Genomic DNA, 26777 nt, shown 5'->3' with positions numbered 1-26777 from the left:
GAAGGAATAGAAGAAATAAATAGGTCACATCATGTACCACACAAAACATAGAGATAATTCAGACATCAGAGATGTATGGAATCCCATTTCTGCCACAGTTGAGTAAAAAATAAATAAGTCAAAATGAAGAGAAGGTTTCTCATCATTAAACTTTAGCATCTCATCATGTTAAGAAGATGCATCATATTAATGACTTAATATCTTACAATAATAAGAAACATTCTTGTAATAATGGCTTTCATCCCAATAATCAGAAATCGTCTCATAATAATAAGGAACTTTATTGTACCTGACAGTCCATGTACGCACAGCGCAACAGACTGCGTAAATGTGAGAAGAACACAGTAAACCTGGTATGTTCTGCAAAACACTTGTTTTCATTAATGTGTAATCTAATAAGTGTTCTATAATTATCATGAAATAAAATAATTTCAACACATTACATATATAAACATCATGAAAAGGTGTTCTTTCAACAGGGTTACCAGTAGGGCCGCTTCATATACAGGGCCAGCTCTAGACATTTGAAGGCCCTAGGCAAAATTTATGCTGGAGGCCCCCTTTACCCTTCCTGGGTATGGACAAGATCCCCCCCCCTCCTATTGAACAATATAGACTATAGATATTGTCAAGCTCTTTCTTTTCATGCACAATTTTCCCCGCTTGAAAGGGAGAGACACATAATCAACGGAGGCCTTAACTGGATTCCATTCTTCTTTTTATTGGATCAATTTTGAAAAAAAAAACTGACATAAGTTGTAGCAGAAAGGTGAAAAACCTTTAAAGAGAAACAAAGGTACAACATATGTAAATGAATTGCAAATAAACTCGTTAAACAACCACTGTTGTCATTCTGATTCTTTGTATCTATTTTTAGCATACAGCATTGTTCAATTTTATTATTATTTATTATTTAGTACTCTTGTCAAAGTGTAATTTGCAGCATAGTACTGACAATTAACCTGAACATTTAAGTTTCATAGCATATTTATGAACTCAGGTTAATTATTTTATTTTAACGAACGGCTTATTCGCACATGAACTTTAGAAATAAACAATGTTCTATCGTCGCTCTACCAGCGATCAAACACTATCAAAGATAAGCGAATCAATACACTCTTAACTTAATAACACTGATATTTTCCACACTGAACTATATTAGTCATCATTTGAATTTGAAATAGTTAAGCGATGAACAGATAAACACAAAAGCTGCGGATCTCTCAGTGCCGAACACAAACACATTTGCTGCGTCACGAACTGTCTCGGCATCTGCTGCTACATCAGCCACATCCTTTGGTTTACCGAATCGAAATTAAAGTTCTCACCGGCTGTCACTCCGGGATATGATGATGGTTTGGATGTTTGTGCACTTTCCTTGCGTCCAGCTTTAGGTTTCAGCAGAGAAGTCACGTCCGTCTCATCTCACGCGACAGCAGACTCCTTTTCTTCCTTTATTTCCGCCCCTCACTCCGATTGGCTGATGAATTATTATTATTATTAATTTATTTATTTTTCCATTTATCTCAGTTTGACTTGACAGATATACTGTAGTTATTATGTATTGCAGTGCAATACCTCAATTGTGCACTATATAGACCCTTTTTCTGTTAGTTGTGACATTTTTCTGTGGGCGGGGCTTAGGTGGAGGCAGAAAGATTTAGCTATTAAGTTTGTTACCTTGTTTTTTTTTTTTACAATTAGTGGAGAAAATCCGATTTTACCTGCATATGTAAGGTCACTCACTGTGCAGGACCATGATTGTTATTTAAATAAGTTCACTTTAACGAACAAAATCAGATTGGCCGACCCTCTGCTCATGGATGGACGATCTGACAGGATTACCTCCGATCGAGTGACTCCAGTTGCATATAATGTTAGAGAAACCTAACGAGTAGTAAAGAGAAACTCACCTGTGTATCTATCTAGTCACAAAGATGTACATATATTTCAATTTCAGCAGGCAACTATTTTTACAGCTAACGTTAAGTGAGAGTGAACTGGGCCAAAATACAGAAAGTAAGTTAAACATTCAATGTGATGGATATATTATTTGAAGATGTACCTGTATCATGGCCAAATAGTTATTTTAAAGTATATACATCCTGTAAATTATGTAAGTTAAGTTTACAATGCTTTACATACAGTACATTTAAAGGAAGATGTGAATAGTTTCTAGAAATAAAAATTCCAAAAATTAATTTTGAACTTTCTGTATTTGATTATTCTTTCTTACTAAGTTCTTAGAAAGTCCAGCCACTATCAATCACAACAATGTATATTACAGATGATTAAGCATATAAATCTTTGTTGTTTTACACACATGCACACAGACATTATTTCATAGTTGTGAGATGCATAAGAAATCTTTAGACACGTAACACAAACCATAATCCATAACAACAAAAGACAATACTTTGTTTAACCTTTTCTGATAAGAAGTGTGCGCTGCAAACGCCAGCATTTTTAACGATCGTTTTTGTCCAGTCCGCTCGTTTTATCTCGTTTAACCACAGCTGTCGTCGTTTTTTTTGTCTGGGAGTAGCAGCAGGTATGCGTTAAAATTTCAAATTGGAGCCTGTACTACGTCGATTCTTGCATCCAACATCACAACAACATGATATTGTAAGCTCCTTGTGTAGCCGAATCTGTGCTGGTTTGAATGGGCTGCCTCCAGTTTTCTCTTTGTTTTGCCTCCAGCTAGCGCGGTGACGTAATCGTGACGTCGGCGCAAAAAGGTTCTATAGACAAATCAACTGTTAGTGAAAGAGACAGAAACTACTAAGCAGAAATTATAGTTCATTCTTCACAAAATTGTATGCTTATTGTTCAGTAAATTTAACAGTAAGCAAGGCTTTTTCATGGCCACATGATGCAAATTAATGGGTGCTTAGGGTCACCAAAACAGACAAAACAAAGCCTCCGTGAAATTAATCTAAATCTATTACAGCCGTCAAGAATAAAGTGAAAATGAAATGAAAAGTGTCCATTGTGGCATTAGATCTGCTCATGTTGCATTGTTTTTTCTTTTTATGCACTCTTACAAAATTGCACATTATAACCAATCACACAAATGTGTTGAGTTTCTGAATGCAATGGCCAATCAGAGGTGTTTAGATGAGTCATTTCCGGAAAGCAGGAGGTTTATTCAGCGTGTGCTCTCTGGCTGAATTCTGACTCAAACTCACAAATTCTCATCATTAACAATGTGCAGATGTAGGGTAAACGTACCTATTAACAGGGTCATATGATGTTGCTACAAAGAACATTATTTTGTGTATTTGGTGTAATGCAATGTGTTTATGTGGTTTAAGGTTCAAAAAACACATTATTTTCCACATACTGTACATTATTGTTGCTCCTCTGTGCCCCGCCTTTCTGAAACGAGTCGATTTTTACAAAGCTCATCGTTCTGAGAAGCGAGGCGTGCTCTGATTGGCCAGCTATCCAGTGCGTTGTGATTGGCCGAATACCTCAAGCGTGAGACGGAAATGTTACGCCCCTTACCGTATTGTGATGCCGTGTCCCAACGCGATGAAATAAAAACAATAAAACCCATTATAAACGAGGCATTTGTTGCATCCAGTGGGGACATAATTACTGATTATAATGACTTATACTGTCTTTTTACGCACAATGTCTGCATTTGTGATCGGAGAAACGACAAACAACTAGCACTACTCTACATTGCTCAAAACTCGCGTTTGAATAGTCAGTAGCAGAAACATACTTACAGGCTGTGAGTCAGAAGCACCAGACTGTCCTTGCAAAGTTGGAATTGCCCCACTTTATAGAAACAATCTTTGAGCAGCTGGCATTGTAGGCTAGTCTCCCAGGTTCAGGAAACAGTCCTCCGTTAAAATGTGCTGCACGCACTCTAATATTTGTTTTGAACTGTTCTGGAACAGTGTTGTAAATACAACTTAACCACTGATTTCTAGTTGTGTCCTCTTTTGGAAGCCCAAACAAAGTACTTTCGCTTTCACAATGAAACACAGCGTCTCCAGGACATGGCGCCGGCGGCAGCAACAACGCTACAGCGAGAATAAAAATGTATCTTTCTTTGCGTAAACATTTGGGCGGTGTTATGAAAATCTCTCCACACAGTGACGTAGACATGTGGGGGCGTGTTTGAATGAGCCATTTTAGTGGGGGTGTGGTCGAGTCTTAACTCTTATAAAGAATATCTCTTTGGTTTTGAGACTTTAGTCTTTGCAACTTCAGGGATCTTATCTATGCACAAACAGCTTGTAACACTCCAAAGAGAAAGGAAAACTTGAAATCACATCATAAGACCCCTTTAAGCTCACTAAAATCTACATTGAGACATTTTTAGTGCACAAGATATTGGTTTCAGTACAAGAAGTTATGTTAAAATAAAGTCTGGCTGTGCTTAATGGGTACATTTGTGTACCGTTTAAGCACACCCCTGTTCCCATTATTTATTTATTTATTTCCTTATTTTCGCCATTCCAGCATCTAAGGCTATATTCATGGCGAGAACCAGTCAATCTATACACAAGTCAATCCATACACAAGTTTTTTTTTTTTTTTTTTTTTTCACACGCATCCAGGGACAATTTAGAGACTTCAATAAACCTAACGTGCATGTCTTTGGGCGGTGGGAGGAAACCGGAGCACCTGGCTTAAACCCACGCAGACACAAGGAGAACATGCAAACTCCACCTGTCCCAGCCGAGGCTCGAACCGGGGACCTTCTTGCTGTGAGACAACCTCTGTTCTCATTAAGCTCGTGCTTTATTTAAAATTCTTGTTTATTTTAAACAACCTTTTTAAAGAATAATTGAAAAAAAAAATGTATTTGAAGATACAAAGTCAATCACCAAAAAAAAAAAAAAAAACAGAACAGAACACTAAAATCAAGCAACAAGGCATTCAATTTGATCAATTATATATTCATAGTGAAGTGTCATCTAAGCACATATCAACAGCTATACTAGTCCACATTCAGCAAAGTAACATACTGTATATAAAAAAAAATACTATTTGCAAAGTCAGTAAGTGTATGAGGCCTAGTATTTTAAAAATCTGTTCACATTTTAATAGTCGTATAGTGTATTCCAGCCTTTAGTTGCTTTTTTCCTGGACAGATGCGACAGGTTTCTTATGGCTCCTTCTTTGTACGGATGACATGCCTCTTTCATCTTTCGATCATGTCATGTCTCGATTTTGTCATCTTAAAGCTGTTAAAATAAGTTATTAATCATTTTATAAAGATTAACTTAAAGTGACGACCGTAAGTTAATATTTAATGTCTGTTTATGAAGTATTTATATAGACGTTCAATGTGGAAGAGCTTAAAGAGAGCGCACTGAACTTAATTTGAGCAGCAACAATTTTTAATACATTTCATGTAATAATTATTAAAATGACAAGATTTTTTGTATTAAAAAAAAATAATTTTTGTATTAAGTTCACACATTTACATTTACATTTAGTCATTTTGCAGGCGCTTTTATCCAAAGCGACTTACAATTTGGGGAACACATGAAGCGATTCATCTTGAAGAGGCAATTCGACAAAGGAAGTGCTTGTAACACCAAGTCTCAGGCATTGTTTAAATAAGTACAAGCTAGCAAGGAAGGAATAAGTAAGGAGAAAGATTTTTTTTTTTTTTTTTTTTTATGTGTAGGTTGAAGTCAAGTAGTGTCGAAGAGATGAGTTTTCAGCTGTTGCTTGAAGATTGACAGGGATCCAGTACTCCGAATATGGGTGGGAAGATCATTCCACCAGCCAGGAATGGTGAGCGAGAATGTTCTGGAGAGTGATTTTGAGCCTCTTTGTGATGGTACCACGAGGCGTCGCTCACTAGCAGATCTCAGACTTCTGGAGGGGATGTAGATTCTTAATAGTGAGTGCATGTAGGCGGGTGCTGAGCCTGTGGTTGTTCTATGAGCAAGCATCAGTGTCTTGAACTTGATGCGAGCTGCGATTGGTAGCCAATGCAATGAGATAAAGAGAGGTGTAACATGGGAAGAGGTGTAACATTAAAATACACACATATTTTAATATGAACAACTATTATTAACAATATCTATGAAAATATACTTTTTCTTACTGATGTCACACTGAAGCTGTGTGATTTTCATAGTCATCCATCCTTTAAGCTCACCTTAAAATAATATGAAATCTTTAAAAATTACAGCACTGTAAAACCACAGACCAGCAATAAACTGTCAATTTACAATATTATGGATGTAAAAATACAAGCCAGTAATGCCTGTGAAGTAATATATTAGCGTAGCACACAATCTTATACAGCTAGTCAGCTAACTGTGTTCTGTAGCATCTGTGCTGTGTTGCTAAAACTATCTTTTGGATCTAATGTAATTATTTCCCACATCCAAGTTCCAGGTTATAATATGCAAAAGTCTGAACATTAATCTCTTAATTTTACAATATAGTGAAACTTACCCAAAATAAAGGCTTAAACAGCTAAAAAAAAAAAAAAAATGCACATTTAAGGGGCTCCTCGTTTGGTGAAAGTTTTCAGACAGCTTTCAAAATGGCCGCCAGACAGTGTACACATGGGCTGTGTTCGAAATGGCATACTTGCTTACTGCTTACTGCCCAGTACACAGTGCATACTGCCTACTATTTTTCAGTGGTGGAGGTAATGAATTACAACTACTCACGTTACTGTAATTAAGTAGTTTTTTCGGGTACTTGTACTTTGAGTATATTTTTAAAGCTGTACTTTTACTTGTACTTAAGTACACATTTAGCAAAATAATCTACTTCATTACATTTAAATCATAGTTCGTTACTGAGTACGCCCACAATTTGAATTGATATTCAAACCTTTGACGGCATTTCAGTAGCCAATAAAGATATCTGATCGTAAACGGACCAATAAAAGCCCTGATATCTGAACCGGGAAAAGCTGCCGCTGCAGCAGGTGAAGAGCAGCTGATCGGACAGTGAGGGAGCTCATCGTGACTTGTGGACTCAAAGTTTGGAGAAACAAACTACATGGTAGTGTTATCCTAAATATCTATATTTTGATACCGATACTGACATATCTGATACGGTTCCATTACTCATTCTCCACAGTATCTACCATCTATACACCGATACACGCTGTGTCTCTCTCCTCTCCGACAGTGAGTTTGAGTTTGAGTTTCGCATCGCTCCTGTCAGTTACAGAGTCTGAATATCCACGCGGGATTGCAGGTATTCTGCATAATTTTAATTATTTCCATGCAAATGTGGCATGCGCTTTATTGTAACATGAGAACACAGTCATGTAACGTTAATCGCAGAAAATTGGATGCGAGTTCTCAAATAGACTTATCTTATACAAATTAATTGCCTGTCCTCTCACTCCGATATTGCTTGCGCGCAGACTGTGTGTAATCGCGATCTCTCCATGCTTTTATACTAGAAATTATTTATCTTTGCTTCTAGATTAAACTTTGTCAAAGGTTATCATTCAGAATAGATCCACGCCTGACCGATGAAAATGCTACTGGACATTTTATTGACTGTACGTGAAATGCATCAGAAAGTCTTTCAATATGAAAGATGGAACTTTAATTTCTTTACAATGTAAGTTTATGCTAGAAATGTTTCGGAATGGGACATTTGTATGATTTGTACATATAAATATCCTAGTCTGTGTAACTGCATTACTACATTGTACAGACATTACAGGTCAAAGCCATCTGATGTTCCATTTCTCCAAATAAATAACATATGTGGCACTTAAATCACTGCTTATAAAAAATTCAGTGTTGTCATATTTCGAATACCTCAACTGAATTGAGGTCATTTGTTTTCGAATTTTATTACTGACTGTGTCTTTTTTTTGTAAATTCAGTTCAGTTTGAAATCAAATTTGAAATCAAGCTTCTTTGCTGTATGCTTTTGCAACAAATTTACCCTATTTTAAAGACACAAAGACACAGAATGAGCAAATGTTTAAGATTGAGGTTTTTGTAATGGTAATTGATCAATGTTTACAGGTGCTGGTCATATAATTAGAATATCATCAAAAAGTTGATTTATTTCACTAATTCCATTCAAAAAGTGAAACTTGTATATTATATTCATTCATTACACACAGACTGATATATTTCAAATGTTTATTTCTTTTAATTTTGTGATTAGAGCTTACAGCTCATGAAAGTCAAAAATCAGTATCTCAAAATATTAGAATATTTACATTTGAGTTTCAATAAATGACCATCCCTACAGTATAAATTCCGGGTATCTCTTGTTCTTTGAGACCATAATAATGGAGAAGACTGCTGACTTGACAATGATCCAGAAGACGAACATTGACGCCCTCCACAAACAGGGTAAGTCACAGAGGGTCATTACTGAAAGGTGTGGCTGTTTACAGAGTGCTGTATCAAAGCATATTAAATGCAAAGTTGACTGGAAGGAATAATTTGGGTAGGAAAAGGTGCACAAGCAACAGGGATGACCGCAAGCTTGAGAATACAGTCAAGCAAAGCCGATTCAAACGCTTGTGAGAGCTTCACAAGGAGAGAACTGAAGCTAGAGTCAGTGCATCAAGAGTCACCACGCTCAGACGTCTTCAGGAAAAGGGCTACCAAGCCACTTCTGAACCAGAGACAACGTCAGAAGCATCTTAACTGGGCTGTGGAGAAAAAGAACTGGACTGTTGCTCAGTGGTCCAAAGTCCTCTTTTCAGATGAAAGTAAATTTTACATTTCATTTGGAAATCAAGGTCCCAGAGTCTGAAGGAAGAGTGGAGAGGCACAGAATCCATGTTGCTTGAAGTCCAGTGTGAAGTTTCCACAGTCTGTGATGATTTGGGCTGCCATGTCATCTGCTGGTGTTGGTCCACTGTGTTTTCTGATGTCCACAGTCAACACAGCCATCTACCAGGAAATTTTAGAGCACTTCATGCTTCCTTCTGTTGACAAGCTTTATGGAGATGCTGATTTCATTTTCCAGCAGGACTTGGCACCTGCCCATACTGCCAAAGGTACCAAAAGCTGGTTCAATGACCATAGTGTTACTGTGCTTGATTGGCCAGCAAACTCCTGACCTGAACCCCATAGAGAATCTATGGGGTATTGTCAAGAAGGAAGATGAGAGACACCAGACCCAACAATGCAGATGAGCTGAAGGCCACTATCAGAGCAACCTGGGCTCTCATAACACCTGAGCAGTGCCACAGACTGATCGACTCCATGCCACGCCGCATTGCTGCAGTAATTCAGGCAAAGGAGCCCCAACTAAGTATTGAGTGCTGTACATGCTCATACTTTTCATTTTCATACTTTTCAGTTGGCCAAGATTTCTAAAATCCTTTCTTTGTATTGGTCTTAAGTAATATTCTAATATTTTGAGATACTGATTTTGACTTTCATGAGCTGTAAGCTCTAATCATCAAAATTAAAAGAAATAAACATTTGAAATATATCAGTCTGTGTGTAATGAATGAATATAATATACAAGTTTCACTTTTTGAATGGAATTAGTGAAATAAATCAACTTTTTGATGATATTCTAATTATATGACCAGCACCTGTATATGTAGACTATGTAAATAAAGCGAATGTGTCTTTTTAGAAGACTTGGATTAAACCACTCAAACCTTGAAATAATGTTTGCCTTGAAAAAATGGATGGACAAAACAATTTGAAATATTAAAATATCTATATGGCTGTATACAGTATGTGGTATCTTTGCCAATGGTATTGAAAATGATTGAAGTCGTCATGAAATACAAAATGACCCTACTTACTTTTTTAGTGCACATTACTAGTCTTGTGGTGAATAATTAAACTGCAAGTCAATACACCGGGGAAAAAATTTGTCTGCCATCATCATATTTAATCAAAAACTGAAAATTTGCTTCCACTCTGGAATGGCGTCTCGCTCTGATGACATCAGTTTGACGGCTTGGGGAGAATCCTCTTGTTAAGTATGACGTAAGGACTGGTGTTTCCGGGTCCATGTCCCTACTCATTTCACTTGAGAATACTATCTCAACAGCCATTTATGAGCACTATTTAATTAATATTACATATCTAAGCTAAGCTTTTAAAAATTTGCTGTGCACACTACAGTCTCTGTGCTCACAGTGTCTCAGACACTAATATTTTGAATCACTGAATCACTGTCTGGACATCTGGGTTTTCAGTATGGAGATAAAGGTTAGGGTTATAATTTTTCAGTATTACATGACATCGTGGGTGTATATCAGCACAGTTTGTTGTTTTCTTGGGGCATCTGGCAGAGCGTTAGGACTAGGTTAGAAAGATATGAATTAATATTTTTTGGTAATTCATTAAATATCGCCGCTAAAAAGTAACTAGTAACTAGTACTCTGAGTAGTTTTTGGGATGAGTAATTTGTACTTTTACTTAAGTACTGTTTTGGCACCAGTACTTTTACTTGTAATTGAGTATTATTTCAGCAATGTAACAGTACTTGTACTTAAGTACAAATTTTCAGTACTCTTTCCACCAATGCTATTTTTTAAAGAATAGTGTGTGAAACAGTATACAATAAGCAACAAATGTTTCAGAGTAGTATGCTTAATTGTCACATGACAAACACAAAAATTAATTCAGCACAGCTGTCAAGGTTGTTACCTTACAAACAAATGTGCTAACTATTCTTTTTACAAAGGCTTGTTAAGAAGGTTTCATTCTAGTAAACAATATTGCCCAACTGAACTCATAATTGAAGAACTTTACATAGGCTATTGGACAGAACTGAATCAACACTGAGCTGTCTTTAACTGAACAATGATATTTTTGGCAGTTACACTAATTGGAAAAAGTGATATATAGTTACACTAAGTGCAACTAATGATAAACTCAGTTTACACTAAAATAGCAGCATTTTCTTTAGCAACAGGTGTGTAAATAGTAGTTAGGTGGCAGATATTTATACTTCAGTACTGTAGTACATTATAAAACAGTATGCAACAACATATTGAGTGTAAATTATCATAAATTTTATTTCATGAATGCCACTTTATTGGGACAAAAACCTACCTACTGCTAAGCACACTGTATTATTAATGAGGCGTTTAATCTCCACTTTTCAAATATTTACTTTTTTTTTTTTTTTTTGGAAAATAAATTCCTTTCTGATCTGGTATGTGATGGGCAAAGGAGTTGGAAGAGTTTGACAAAAGGCAGAATCGATCTATTCACTATTATATACTATTCACAGTATTCACACAGCATACTGCGATATAGTAGGAGTTGTTTGATAGTATGCCATTCGGAACACAGCTTCTGTACTGTTTTTAGTGTACTTGAGTTATATTTAGCAGATTCCTGCAAATATAGTAGGTCATCCGGGTATTTCATGCATACAGAAAATTTGCATGCTGCAGAAATAGTAAGAGTAGTATGATAGTATGGCATTTCGAACACGGCCATGTAGACTCATATATCAGTGTGCAACGATCTGATTGACTTGAAATTATAGGAGGTATATTGTAACAAACATATCAATAGGTTAAGACATCAAGTAGGATAATACATTATTTTTACTTTTTATAATCTGAGTTCAAAAATGGAAGTGTGCTTAATGGGTACACTGAAAAAACAAACTTTGAGGTATAGTAAAATATACTAGATTTACTGTCATATTTTTTACATTGTAATATTACAATTCATTGAGAACTAGAATTTCTAAGTAAAATTTTAAATAAATACACAATTCATGTATAAAATTAACTGTGTGGGAATAGTAAATTGTATTATACATTTTCTGGTATTATTTAACTGTTTTAAAGTCATTGCACATAAACCTAAAAATACTGAGTAAATTTTAATCTAAAATATTAGCACGTTCACATCCACGTGACTGAATCACATGCCCGCGTTTTGGATCAGAGACCAAGTATAGAGGTGTGTTCGACTTCATGCGGCGCTGCACAGACCTATCGGCGAGAGCAGCCGCTTGCAGTCGGGGGCGGAATTGAATGCGGAGACGTCAAGTCGGACACTTTCTGATCCCGGTAGTGATGCTCTCGCGGTGTTTGCATACTCTTATCACAGATGAAGTGAATAACATGCTAAATTTGTCAAATGCACGGATGTTTTAGAAATGTTTTCATGAGCAACAGAAACACTTTTTATATACTGCTTAATACAGGGCCATCTGTTCAAGAATAAAGTTCAACATAAACATGTACTATTTAAATACCAATAAGCCTTTATCAGTGTTTTTTATTATTAAATGTGACTCATTATAACATTGTGACTATACAGTAAAAAAAAGCTTTTACTGTTCTAAAAACAGATTTGTGGGCAGTATTTTTTTTTTATTATTATGCAAAAATTATACAAAGGTTTGTACAAGCATATACAACTCACAACAAGTACAAAAACAAATAAACATTCATAAGAATATGTAAAGTGAATTCATGCCAGGGGTAAAATTACAACAATTTAAAGTAACAAAAAGCTTCATAGGTCTTTCTTGCTTTTTTGTTCTTAATTTTATCTAATGTAGTAGTACCATTTGTTTAATCTCTTTTTATAAAATGTTCCAAGTTTGTCTTAGCTTCCATTTTTTCACACGATTGTGATATTTTCGTAGTAAAATAATATTTGTGAGCTGTATTGGAATTGAAGATGTTAGAAACACACGTCATTGTTGTCATGTGGTGAATTTGGCCAATCGTGAAACAGCTGTGTCGTCATCAGCGCTCCTGCAGTCGCTCTGGAGAAACTGCTCCAGCTGAGTCAGCCGGCTGCTCTCCAAACGCTCTCGCGGTACTTTGATGCCACACGTGACAGTGACGTGGCGTCGGCGCCGGTTCAAGTCGGACACATTTTCTAACCGGCATGCACTTCTTCAAGTCAGCCGCCGGTCGGTTTTCATGGCGCCGCATGAAGTCGAACACACCTTAGGTCTCTGCAGCAAAGTAATGGGAGTTACCAAATCGGGGCGTTTTTCGACCATGTTACCTGATTGGCTGACGTCATAGTGACGGTAGGTTTAGGGGTGGGGTTAGGTCAAGGGGATCATTTTGATTGCATGATTTAGAAACACCCAGCAGTTTGAAAACGCCCAGCAATTCAGAAACACCTAATTTTGCTCTGCAGAGACCTCAATCTTTCAGAGACAGACGGTTGCGACTGCCACACGTGCGGTTGGGATTATCACACGTGGATGCAAAGTTATTGGCTTTTTTCTGTAGTAATTTATGACAATGTATAGGTCCATGAGAATTTTAAAAGTCCGATTGACTTTGTTGTGTAACTCTAGTAATGTTAACTCGAGGTTACATTAGGCCTGCATTTTCCACTGCAGTCCATGAATCACTAGTCTCATACAGAAGTCAATTTAAAACCAAAGAAATTTGTGTTAGTCAGTGAATTATGTTAAAACACGCTGATTCGAAATTTGCATTAGGAAAAGTTCAGACATAATTTGCCACCCCCCTCATTTAAGTGCGATCAGGTTACACTTACCATGACTTTCAAAACATTACATTAAATAAATAGTGCTGAGTGACACGGGAAAAAAAAAAAATGTGTGAAAACGAATCAATAAACTATACATTTCGTGTCTATAGCACGATTTGCCTTGAGATTATTGGAGTAACCAAAATTGCCCTAAACGCATAATGTTACAAGGAGCTTTCTGGATGAAAAGCACAATAAAGTTTATACCTTATACAGTTTACATTAATCTTTGTGGATTACACAAGCGTTTTTTCTCAGATATATTACAAAACTGAGAATAAAAAAAGACAAAAGATTTGGTTAAACAATGTTAAAACATATTATCATTACAAATAGTAATAGTGTAGAACAAATACTTTTACAGCATCATTTTAATCATAATAAGCCATCTAAGATTTAGAATCTACATAACTGGAGATTTAACTTTTTTTTGTACTTTATCATAAACTATTGAAATAGGTTGATAAATTTGTTCAGTCCAGAAAGTGTCTGAAAAGCTCTGACGTGTTTAAATGAACTTATTTCATTGATACCTAGACATTATGATTGTTAACAAGCATCACATCAGAATACAACTCCTGCTTGTATTTCAGCTTCTGTTTATTAATTAGTTCTCATGTAATTTTCTACCTTAAATGTAATGTATTTTTATTAATTCTGTTGTTTTAATATAACTAATTGTGTTTGTTCATTTACAGGTTGACTGCATTTAGGAAATCTCCCAAGAAGAGGAACTGTTTGAAGATTTCCAGGTAAAGCGTTTTTTATTCAATGTCATAAATGTTAAAATTGTATTACCGTAACGTACACCAGGGGTGGGGAACCAATGCTCCTGGAGGGCCTGCTCATTCTCCAGCTCCCCCAGAGTTAAAAAGTTGAGTTTTACCATTGCTGAATCCATTCAGTTGATCTCCGGGTCTGTCGATAGCACTTTTAGCATAGCTTAGCATAGATCATTGAATCCAATTAGACCAGTAGTAATAGATTCAAAAACAGTAAAACTCGACTTTTTAACTCTGGGGGAGTTGGAGAATGAGCCTATTTCCAAAAAAAAATTGGAGTGTTCCTTTAATCAAATACACCTGATCCAGGAAATCAAGGTCTACTAGAAACTTCAAAGCATGTTTGTTGGAGCTGGTTGGGGCTAAACTCTGCAGGACACTGACTCCAGGACCAGGGTTCCCACCCCTTACGTACAGGTTAACCTTAAAGCAGGGGTGTCCAAATTCTGTTCTGGAGGGCCACTGTCATGCAGAGTTTAGCTCCAACTGTCCTCAACGCACCTGCCTAAAAGTTTCTAGTCCTTCTAGTAGAATATTAATGAGCAGAATCAGGTGTGTTTGATTTGGGTTGGAGACAGACTCTTCAGAAGTGTTGCCCTTTAGGACCAAAAGAGCCACAGTCAAGTAGTAAATTTATGGCTAAGGGTAACATTATTTGGCTCTTATGTTTGACTAATCCTGGCTTGCTGTAAAATAGGCTTGACTCAGTTTAGCGTAATCTATACTGTATTACTTCAGTTTAGCTTTTTCAGTAAAATCCAAGTTATTTAGTTTGTCTATATTTTGCAGGAGGACAACCGCAGTGACACAACACAAAACACCCTCAAGATTCTGGTTGTACATGGAGCTGATGGAAAGGATCCAGTGGATGTATCCATTATTCTAGAAGGCAAGGAGATCTTGCCGGGATGCCACAATACTGCTAAAGCTTGTGCCCTGCTTATGGGACTCATTCATGCCCTTAACCTCGCATACCCCAGAGCACTGCGTTACATTTTCGAGGTGTTTCAGAAACTTTTTCTAGAATTGGATGTGATTAAGCTGTCTCCAAAAGTACAAGCTTTAAAGTCGAAGTTGTTTTATTAAATGCTTTTGCCATTGCAAGTACTGCACATTTTTGGATGCCAGTACTCCCCAACTAAGTTTGAAATCTTCCAGGTTCTATTGGACTATTTGCACAGACATAATGTTTTTCAGATCACTTGTGTACATAATTAGCAGTTTTGCTTTTGAATTTAGTTTCAACATTGTGAACAGTGGTGGGAAGACACTTGCCTGTTAGAACTGTTTTCAGCTTTGTGCCAACTAAGGCATCTGGTCTTTTTTTCTTTATTGTCATGTTTAGAGCACTAGTCTAGAGTGCCATGTTAATTGTTGAAACTGCATTGTTTTAGACTATTTTAAATTTAACTGAATTCGTAAAAGCACTACTCAATATCTGTTGGATGCAGAAGCTGTCTCTTTTAAGAAATTAGTTTTGACATTAATTTAGCAACATTGCTTTATATAGAAATGTTGACACATTTAACTGTTAATCTAAATATTTTTATGCATTTTATGTATTAATGCTTTATATTTTATGCATTTAATGTTGTAATGTTTAGAGCACAAGTCCAGAGTGCTATGTTGAAACTGCACTATTTGAGAGGATTGCTACTTTTATTGAAATAGTAAAAATTTTGTATCCATGCATTATATCCATGATGTTTAAACCTCATCCCATGTTTTTGTATTCCTCTTGGGGTTAAAACACTTTCAGGTCTTGACAAATTTTGTTGTTTTCAGGACTCCAATCCCTAGCGAAACGTAGGTTTTGCTTTATGCAACTTTAAAAACAATACATTTGTGTGACTGAGTCATTGTTTAATGTTGGAACAAAATAAACGTTGATTGTATCTACGCTGTGTGGTTTATTAAAATGCAGACAAAATTATTATATTTTTAGTAATATTTAATTACATATATTTAATAAATTAATTGAAATATTAAATTAAACCTACCTTATAACAGTAAATAAAATTTACTTAATATTTTAAGGACAGCTGTGTGTTAGTATTTAAAAAATATATAGACTTTATCTAAATGCTTAGAATAAATATAAATCCTACCTTAAATAGAATTTAGTAATATTTACTTAATATTTTAACAAATGTTAAGTCAATTAATACATAGATTTTACCTGACTCTGGAAAGTGTGTTTTACTTAAAATTAAAGCAGTACATTTTACTTAAAAAGTGTTAGAGCAAATTGTTACGAGGATTTTATTAAGTAAATTATGTTTTGATAAGCAAATTATGTTTGCTGCGTAAATCAGACGGACTGAGATGCAGCGATAACTACATGGACGGACCTATTAAAAATACAAATTCATTCTCTGCCAGCAGGAGGCGCTTTAAAGCGGGAGAACTAGAGGTTTCCCCGGAAACGGCTGTTGGGCTGTACAGTACGTTACACAAAGCAGCGCTGAGCTTACAAACGCTGCTTTATCAGGCATATAATTTGCTAGAGGAAATTAAAATGACATCAAACATTTTCTAAAGACAGTGTTCCTTCAGAAATACAGTGATATAAAAACACCTGCGCCTCGTTTGGATTTTTAAACGTGCATTACGTGCTCATGTTTATTCAAGGAAGCCATTTGGAAAATCCCGTTTTGATATCGTGGGGGGTCGCCACAAATAAATAAATGTATGTGAAACACATCCCACAGCACAACCACCTGAGCCCAACTTCATTACTCATCACTTTAACTTTAACTGTGTTTGCAGCCAGCGCCACTAACAGGACCGATAAACAAACACAGACCGGAAGCTAACTTCGGCCCAGGCGCGTGCGCCCGATGAAACCGGAAGAGACGTGAACGCGCAAGAAGTGGAACGTGTACTCCACTCAAAATCACGATGCTTGTACGCTCACAGCTTTTTGTGGCGGCTATAAATACTATAAATATTATTTATAATATTACACACGTCCGCTACCAAATAAGTTTGCGATTTGCCGCTTTCCATGTGTTTCACTGTCAGTGATCTGCTTTTCATGTGGCGTGTGAAACTGCCTTTATGTGTAATTGGTACTGCCGGCACAAACTGATAATTGATAAATCAATCAAATTAAGCAATTGCAGTCAAACCTGATTGTTGATGTCTCTGTGAGTGTCTCATGTGTCCAACTCCAGATGTCCTGAAAGTCCTCTGCAGACCCTTTCGCAGTCACGAAAAACTGAATTCCAGGAAGTCACATGACGTTGCAGAAAGTGAAAGTGTTTTATGCCACATCCTGTTCAACACGATTTATTTAGCCAATCAAATATCTTTCACACAAAGATGTGCAGATTATTTCACCATGTCTGCACATCTATGGCCGACCAAATCTGCAAAATACTTAGAATTAAAACAGAGTTGACTGTTTATATATATATATAGGTCATTCTACAGAAACGTCCACTTTTGGTATGGCAAAATTAATGTCTTAAAATTATTATTATTTATTTTATTTTTTTTACATTTAAATTTAGACCACATTATTAGATTACCTTTTGACTTGATGAATGCATATAAATAACAGCTTAATTATTATTATTTTTAGCTTTTTTGTGCAATTATTTCAAGACCACATGTATCATTTTTTGTCACTGGTGTTACCTTCTTTAGCAATATTAAAAGTTTTTATGAAATATTATTTCTAAAAAAAAATATTCAGCACATGTAGTCAGAGTTACAGAAAAATAATGAAAATGCAAGAAATAAGGAGATTGTTTTATTTATTTAATGTGACAGACAAAAACAGTACAGTAACACAGCACAGTAACACCAGTGACATGCATTAGGCCTGATATACTGATCGTCACTGGTCTATCAGGAGACATGGTGTTAGCTTTCACTGTTATGCTGATGATACTCAGCTCTATATTTCTTCGCGGCCCGGTAAAACACACCAAATTGAGAAACTAACGGAATGCATAGTCGATATAAAAAACTGGATGACGAGTAATTTTTTCCTGCTAAATTCTGAAAAAACAGAGGTGTTAATTATCGGACCTAAAAACCCCACATGTAATAACCTAGAACATTATCTAACACTTGACGGCTGCTCTGTCAATTCTTCTTCATCAGTCAGGAACCTAGGTGTGCTGTTCGATAGCAATCTGTCATTTGAAAGCCATGTTTCTAGCATCTGTAAAACTGCATTTTTTCTTCTCAAAAGCATATTTAAATTGCGACCTATGCTCTCAACCTCAAATGCAGAAATGTTAATTCATGCGTTTATGACCTCAAGGTTAGACTACTGTAATGCTTTATTAGGTGGTTGTTCTGCATGCTTGATCAACAAACTACAGTTGGTCCAAAATGCAGCAGCTAGAGTCCTTACTAGAACCAGGAAATATGAGCATATTAGCCCGGTTCTGTCGACACTGCACTGGCTCCCTATCAAGCATCGGATAGATTTTAAAATCTTGTTAATTACTTATAAAGCCCTGAATGGTTTAGCTCCTCAGTACTTGAGCGAGCTCTTATCACATTATAGTCCTCCACGTCCGCTGCGTTCTCAAAACTCTGGCCGTTTGATAATACCTAGAATATCAAAATCGACTGCGGGCGGCAGATCCTTTTCCTATTTAGCACCCAAACTCTGGAACAGTCTACCTAACACTGTTCGGGAGGCAGACACACTCTGTCAGTTTAAATCTAGATTAAAGACCCATCTCTTTAGCCTGGCTTACACATAACACATTAATACGCTTCTATTATTCAAATCCGTTAAAGGATTGTTAGGCTGCATTAATTAGATCAACCGGAACCGGGAACACTCCCCATAACACACGATGTACTCGTTACATCGTAAGTTGAATGGCATCTACGCTAATATTAGTCTGTTTCTTTCCTAGTCTGTTTCTCAGTCCGTATCCGATCAGATGGTGGATCAGAACCAAGAGATGATGTCTACAGCCCTGATCGTCAGCGGAGACCAGGACACCCAGATGACCCCCAGAGATATATCCCTAGATATATCAACCAAAAATAACAAAATAACTAAAATATAATAAAATACCTAACTACATAATACTGCTATTGTTAGAAATTGCAACAAAATAAAAATAGAAATATAAACTTTTGAACTGCGGGTTTCGTCTCTGTCTCCTCTGGCTTGCTCAGTTGGGGACACTTAATTTCTAGCGATTATCACCGATTTGATTGCACAGATACTATTTAAACTAAACTGAGCTAGACAATGTCATCTCTGAATTCAATAATGAAATGCCTTTAACTGAAAATTGAAAATTGAGTGTTTAATCTTATTATACATTACTGACACTCTATCCTCCAATTTGATACTGTTAAGTGCTTTGACACAATCTGTATTGTAAAAGCGCTATATAAATAAAGGTGACTTGACTTGACTGGTGTTATCCATAAGGAAGGTGACACCAGTGACAATTTTCATGAAAAATGCATTTTACAAAATGTCTGCTGCAAGGTATCAAGCCACATGTTGTCAATCATGGTATACTCACTAAATTAAGTAGTTTAATCCATTTGTATTTTTTTTTTTTTTTTTTACATTTCCCTAACAATAAGTAGGTCACACCAGTGACATCAACTAAAAGCTTCATATGAAATCACGAGATAAATGAGAAAATGTATCATAACTGAAAAGAAACAGTGGACTAAACATGGGCCTTTTTTCATAGATGTTTAGAAAATAGGAAGGAGGAAGTCTAGTGATGTCATCAGCGTGATTTTTTATTCCAAAATAAAAGACTTTTGTTAAGCGGTAACACCAGTGACACAACTCCAGGGGACCACTGTTTTCATTATATATTTTATAAAACTTTTTTGGCATTTTGTTTTATTATGCCATTTATATCATATATTTGATAGTTATGAATAGACTTTTGTATTTTAAATGGTAGAAAATCCTGTTTTTGACCTCAAAATAAAGCACTTTCCTGCTGTACATGGCTGTGGGGACGAGCAGTTTTGTGGTGCTTGGAATTCTATATAATTAATAAAAAAAATAATGCCACATTGATGGCTCAGGAAGGTGTAATTGTTCAAATAACATATTGTTTCATTTTAAAATATAAAAACATTGTAACCCTAATGTGTATTTCAATTGTAACATTTCTTTAAAGTCTAGGGACAGAAAAGTGGACGTTTCTGTAGAATTGTCACATGTTGACCCAGTTTCCTTAGTTCTCCTCATTAGTTAATTAGCTCCTCACCTGTTTCTGTTTCCCCTTCATTATGTTTTGTATTTAAAGCCTGTGTTCATCCTTGTTTCTTTGCCTGCTATTATTTGCTCATTGTGTTTTACTACTCCTTGCTCCTGGATTATCTCTGTTTTGAATTTTATTAAAAAGACTTTTGGTTTTCTCTCGTTCATCGTGCGCTTTATTAGTAGCAACACCGTAACAAGAATGACCCATATATATATATATATATATATATATATATATATATATAGATAGATATTTAGTTTCCTCCTCTCTCATGAAATGGGTAAACTCTGGTCCACACTCCAATACAGTAGGTGGCGATAATGCACCTTAATGTTCTCACATTTTGTTTTGTCCTTAATTTGATGACAAATATTTTATATATCTACAAATATAATAAGTTATGCCATCTTTTAAAATGTTTGATGAATTCAGTATATTTCTCAAATTATAGGCTATCCAAATGGTATCTTAAAGATAATACATGTAGTGCAATAATATGAAAAGTTATCTGGAGACTAGCTGACCACGTCGCTACAATGTTCTTCATGGGACTAACTAGCGACGTCTTTTGAGGACGTGCCCACGATGTTTCTGGAACTTTAGCCAAGATTCTAAAAAATTGAACTTTACAACAGCGTCCTCACAACGTCGCCATAAAGTAATGTCACGCTGACCGTCCTCACAACATACTGTGTTTGCTGGGATTAGAACTGGTACACCGCTGTCGCTTGCCAACTAATTTTCAGAGAAAGTTGCTAAATGTCGATTTGTTGCTAAAAGTTTCTAAATGATGTTGTTGTTGTATTATTATTTTTAATGAAATGATGACCGATGCTGCGTCCCTACTTATACTGTGAACCTTAAAGTATGTACTCTCTTAAGTTAAGTCGTGATGTATTGTCAAGTATGGTGACCCATACTCGAAATGGTGCTCTGCATTTAACCCATCCAAGTGCACACACAGCAGTGAGTAGTGAACAAGTGCACACACAGCAGTGAGTAGTGAACAAGTGCACACACACAGCAGTGGGCAGCCTTGCTCCAGTGCCCGGGGAGCAATTAGGGGTTCGGTGCCTTGCTCAAGGGCACCTAAGTCATGGTATCAAAGGTGGAGAGAGTGTTCATTCACAATCCCCACCTTCAATTCCTGCCGGCGCGAGAATCAAACCAGCAACCTTCAGGTTACAAGCCCGACTCCCTAACCATTAGGCCACGACTACCCCTCTTTTCTACTTCTACTTTTGGTGAAGAAAAAGTACAGATCTTCCAGTTGCAGGTCTTTCATGCGGAGAACATATTTTCTGCATAATGATGCATTTAAAAGTTAACGACCAAATGGATGTTTATAAAAGTTCACATTGCTGTTGCAGATGAAATATAACACGGATAACAATAAATAAAAAAATTTTGCCAGGTTAAATGTTGATTATTAGTAACTCAAAACCCTTTTTGTAAAACTCTCTATCTAACGGTCAATCGCGCGCATCTGACACATTTGTAGTTTTTCTTACACATTTTATTCGTGTTTGTAGTTCTGGACCGAATCCTTCGCCAAAGCGCAATGGATTGTGGGCAATTTTAGCCATTAGAGTGTGCACGGATCCACACTTCATAAATCGACCTGAAATAGTAGACCATACAGTATGGAGTGAAAACAGTATCAAAACCTCCTACAAATGCACGCGAGAGATCCACACACGCGCACACGAATCCACAAATGCACATGCGAGAGATCCATACACACACACGTGCGCGCACATGAATCCACACACCTGGTCACTTTCTGCTTTCAGCTGCTGCCACCGGATAGCCCTTTGTTCTTCAGGGGCGAAAAGAGGAGCCAAGTGTGTAAGCCTCCTCAGCTGGTACATAGCCTCTCCACTGCCAAGATCTCGTACACGCCTCCCCGTGGCACACATGGTAACTGGTCCCTTGCGGTTCCAGGCTAAGTTGTACGGGACCTCGGAGCAGCAGTAGGCCCCAGAGACGTGGCATGCAGGCCCATCGGGTGGAAACGCCCTGATGCCCGTCAACCACTGTCCCAGCTATGGGTAAATAGTGAAGACCCCAACGGCGGCGCAGGCGGAAGATGGTGGTGTGTTAACCATCACAACGGCTGGGAAGGCGGAAGAAGGCAACCCCACAGCCACGTGGGTCAACTCGGGAGGGTACAGTGGCTAGGGGAGCAAACCCTGAAGACAAACCTGCTCCTGGGGGCAGGCATAGGCGGAGTCCAACTGACCGGACCACCGGCTGACCCCTGCAACTTCCTGCAAGACGAAGGTCGTCATGGGTTCTCTCATGCCACTAGAGGTCCATCTGGTAGGAGTGAAGATGGTGGGAGTGAGGACTGCGCACACCCACACTCCCACCCTAATCTTTACCTATGCGCAAGCTTCTTGCCCCCCCCCAAAAAAAAAGTCCTGTGGCGATGTGGAATGGTGGTGGGCACAGGCCAAGGATGTGGCTGGGAGTGTCTAGCCAAACCATGCACACAGGCGGCAATGGAGTGATGGTCGTTAGGACTGCGGGATGGAGCAGCGCGTCTTTTCGGCAGCTTCCACTGCGACTGAGCAGCCCCACACTGCTCACCCCTGTGATGGGGAAGGACCTGGAAAAGGTGGTCCAAAAATTGTCTGCTCCCCATACTCCGGACGGTAAGCCGCAACCGTCGGAGCATCCCCCCCTCGCGGTCGAAAAATTAAAGTAAAAAATAAGCTAAGCATTGCTTCATGGAACGTTCGCACACTGTTGGACCGGGCCGAAACCCCTGACAGGCCCCACTGCAGGACAGCACTGGTGGCCCTGGAGCTTGCAAGATATAACATCGACATAGCAGCTCTCAGTGAGACCAGACTACATGGGAGGACTCCTTGACAGAGGCTGGTGCTGGGTACACCTTCTTCTGGAAGGGGGTCCCCGAAGGCACTCGTCGTAACCATGGAGTTGGCTTTGCTGTGAAGTCTAAACTGCTGCAATGCATTCCGGAATCCCCTATCGGCATCAATGAAAGACTGATGTTATGGCGCATTCCTTTGGCAAAGAAACGCTTCGCCACTCTCATCAGTGCATACGCTCCAACTCTTGATGCCGAGCACAACATCAAAGACGATTTCTATAGAGCTCTTGATGCCATCCTACAGAAAACCCCGGTTACGGACAGGCTCATACTCATGGGAGATTTTGATGCTAGAGTGGATACGGAGCACCTGGTATGGAGTAAAGTCATCGGCCAGCATGGTGTGGGGAAAATGAACCATAACGGGCTCAGACTCCTCTCCCTCTGTGCAGAGCACCAGCTGGTCATTACTAACACCATCTTCCAGATGAAGAACAGGTTCAAGACCACCTGGCAGCACCCACGCTCAAAACATTGGCATCTCCTTGACTACGTGATTGTCCGTCAAAAGGATAGACAGGATGTTCTCATCACCCGTGTTATGAGAGGAGCTGAGTGCTGGACTGACCACCTCATGGTCAGATCCAATCTACTCATGAGCATTCAACCCCGTAGCCCGAGGACTGCCTCACACAAGAAACTTAACTGCACAGTGCTGAACAGCCATACCACCAAAGACAACCTTTGACGGCACCTTGCTGAAAACCTTAACAAGATCCCGGAAGAATCAGCCGACTGGCCAGCTTTACGCCAGGCTATTTATAACGCAGCCTTAGAGGCGCTCGGCCAGTTAAGGAAACATCACCAGGACTGGTTCGACTGTAACTCAGCCGAGATACAGTCACTCCTAAAAGCCAAGCATGAAGCCCACAAAGCTCTCCTGTCCTGCCCTGGATCTCCCACCCTTATAACCTCCTTCACTGCTGCAAGAGCAGAAACCCAGCGAGCCCTCCGGACTATGGAGAACACCTGGTGGGTGCAAAAGGCGCAAGAAATCCAGAACCTGGCAGACTGCAATAACACTCAAGGATTTCATGATGCCTTAAAAGCATTGTACGGCCCCAGGAAACGGGCGATCGCCCCAGTCCGATCAGCTGACGGGTCCACGCTCTTCAAGGACCGCCACAAGATTCTTGCCCGTTGGGCAAATCACTTTGAGAGTCTCCTCAACCACACCAACCCTGCTGACCCACATATCCTGGATAATCTGCCAGACCTGCCACCAACCATGCACCTGGACATCCCACCACTTTACTCTGAACTCCGGCAAGCCATTGCAGGGCTGAAGAACAACAAATGCACTGGACCCGACGGAATCCCTGCAGAGGTTTTCAAACATGGAGGATACATCCTCACGCGCCGTCTGCACCTCCTGATCCAAAACATCTGGGAACATGGGACCCTCCCACAGGCCTGGAAGGATGCTAATATCGGGGTCATTTACAAGCAGAAAGGAGACAGAGCAGTCTGCGGTAACAGCCGCGGGATATCTCTCCTCTCCATCGCAGGGAAAGTCCTGGCCAAGATCATGCTCAGCAGATTGGTCGAGCACATCTCGGAAGCTGTTCTTCCGGAAACTCAGTGTGGCTTCCGGAAGTCCAGATCCATGACAGACATGGTTTTTGTTTTGAGGCAGCTTCTGGAGAAGAGCCGAGAACAGCACAAAGACATTTACGTAGCCTTCATCGACCTCAGCAAAGCTTTTGATACCATCAACCGTGAGATGCTCTGGAAAAATCTCTCCAAACTTGGGGTACCACCCAAGTTTCTCAGCATCCTACAGCAGCTGCATGATGGGATGCAAGCCAGAGTACTTATGGGAGAACTCCAGTCTGAGTCTTTCGAAGTAAACGTTGGGGTGAAGCAAGGCTGTGTCTTGGCTCCGGTGCTCTTTAACTTCTTCCTCTCTGCCGTCACCTGTCTCTTCCATCGTGTCATAGCGCATGAAGACGGGGTCCATGTGGAATATCGACTTGACGGTAGCCTCTTCAACATCCGTCGACTCCAGGCCCGCACAAAAACAAAGACCCGCCAAATCTGTGAGCTTCAGTATGCTGATGACTGTGCTGTTTTGGCCCACAGCCCAGACTCTATGCAGCACGCCCTTAACACAATATCCAGTCTTTACCAATCTTTTGGTCTACAGGTTAACAATCAAAAAACCGAGGTCATGTTCCATCTCTCCACCCCGGCCCCCATACCCCCCAGTTTTCACATAAATGGTGTTCCACTTAAAACAGTGGACCACTTCACCTATCTCGGCTCCACCTTGTCCTCATGCTGCTCCCTTGACACAGAAATACACACCCGAATAAATAAAGCTACATCTTCTTTTGGACGCCTACGCAGCAGGGTTTTTGAAAACCGTAACCTGAAGATCAGTACCAAGGTCGCTGTTTACAACGCGGTATGTCTCTCCACTCTACTTTATGGGGCAGAGTCATGGACCCCATACTGCCAGCACATTACCAACCTAGAGGCCTTTCATATCCGCTGCCTATAGAAGATCCTCAATTTGTCTTGGGAAGATCGAATCCCCCACACAGTCATCCTCAACAACACTGAATCAATCTGCATGGAAGCAGCAGTGGCCAAAAAACATCTGCGCTGGCTAGGGCACACCATACGCATGCCTGAACACCGCCTGCCCCGCCAAGTCCTCTACAGTCAACTAATGGGTGCAACGCGCTCCGCTGGAGGGCAAAAGCGTCATTTTAAGGACTACACCAGGGACCTCCTAAAGCGAGCGAACATTCCCCTCACGCAGCTTGAATCTCTGGCACTCGACAGGTCAGCCTGGCAGGTCACCTGTGCCACTGCAGTCTCCCAAATACACCAAACCAACCAAGACCGACGATCCAAGAGACGCATCAAGAGACACCAGAGGGCGGCTGGTACCCCCCTGGTATCTGGTTTCCCTTGCTCCATCTGCGGAAGATTGTGCGGCTCAAGGATCAGACTCAACGCCCACGAAAAGTGGCACCAGCGGCAACATCGCTGAACCCACCCCCATCCCTGGAGCAAGAGTCATCATCGAACACGATGGACAGCTAAGAAAGAGTGTATGGATCTCTCGTGTGCATTTGTAGGAGGTTTTGATACTGTTTTCACTCCATACAATCACTAGCACGCATTCAACGCGCCACATGTCACAAAGGGGCGGTACCAAGGATGATGCATCCCAAGCAGCTAAACACTTCCCTCTTTTAAATTCACAACACAGGCATTAATAGGCTCATGACACTTACACAACTAACCAATCATAATGAAGTACAAACACTGATTGGTTCACCTGTTTGGGTAACGCCAACCAATCATGTCAGGGCTATGCCTCACTCTGCTACATATATATATATATTGTTCCTGAAATCCACCCTTCTGCTGGGATCAGTGTAATCCTGATTTTTTTTTTTTTTTTGGATCAAATGTATCTTACTAA

General features: G+C 39.0%; 1 protein-coding gene across 1 annotated transcript in view; it reads right to left on the bottom strand.

Annotated features, from left to right (window-relative positions):
- Positions 1-17451, bottom strand: part of LOC131536466 (interferon-induced very large GTPase 1-like) — a 31709-nt gene extending 14258 nt beyond the window's left edge. The window contains 1 exon segment of the mRNA XM_058769396.1: positions 17350-17451. The gene's annotated coding sequence lies outside the window, so the exon portion shown is untranslated.
- Positions 17452-26777: the final 9326 nt, after the last annotated feature.

This window comes from Onychostoma macrolepis, chromosome 03, assembly GCF_012432095.1.
Source record: "Onychostoma macrolepis isolate SWU-2019 chromosome 03, ASM1243209v1, whole genome shotgun sequence".
Taxonomy (NCBI): domain Eukaryota; kingdom Metazoa; phylum Chordata; class Actinopteri; order Cypriniformes; family Cyprinidae; genus Onychostoma; species Onychostoma macrolepis.
Note: the sequence above shows the minus strand (reverse complement) of the source record. Positions and strands in the feature narration are given on the sequence as shown.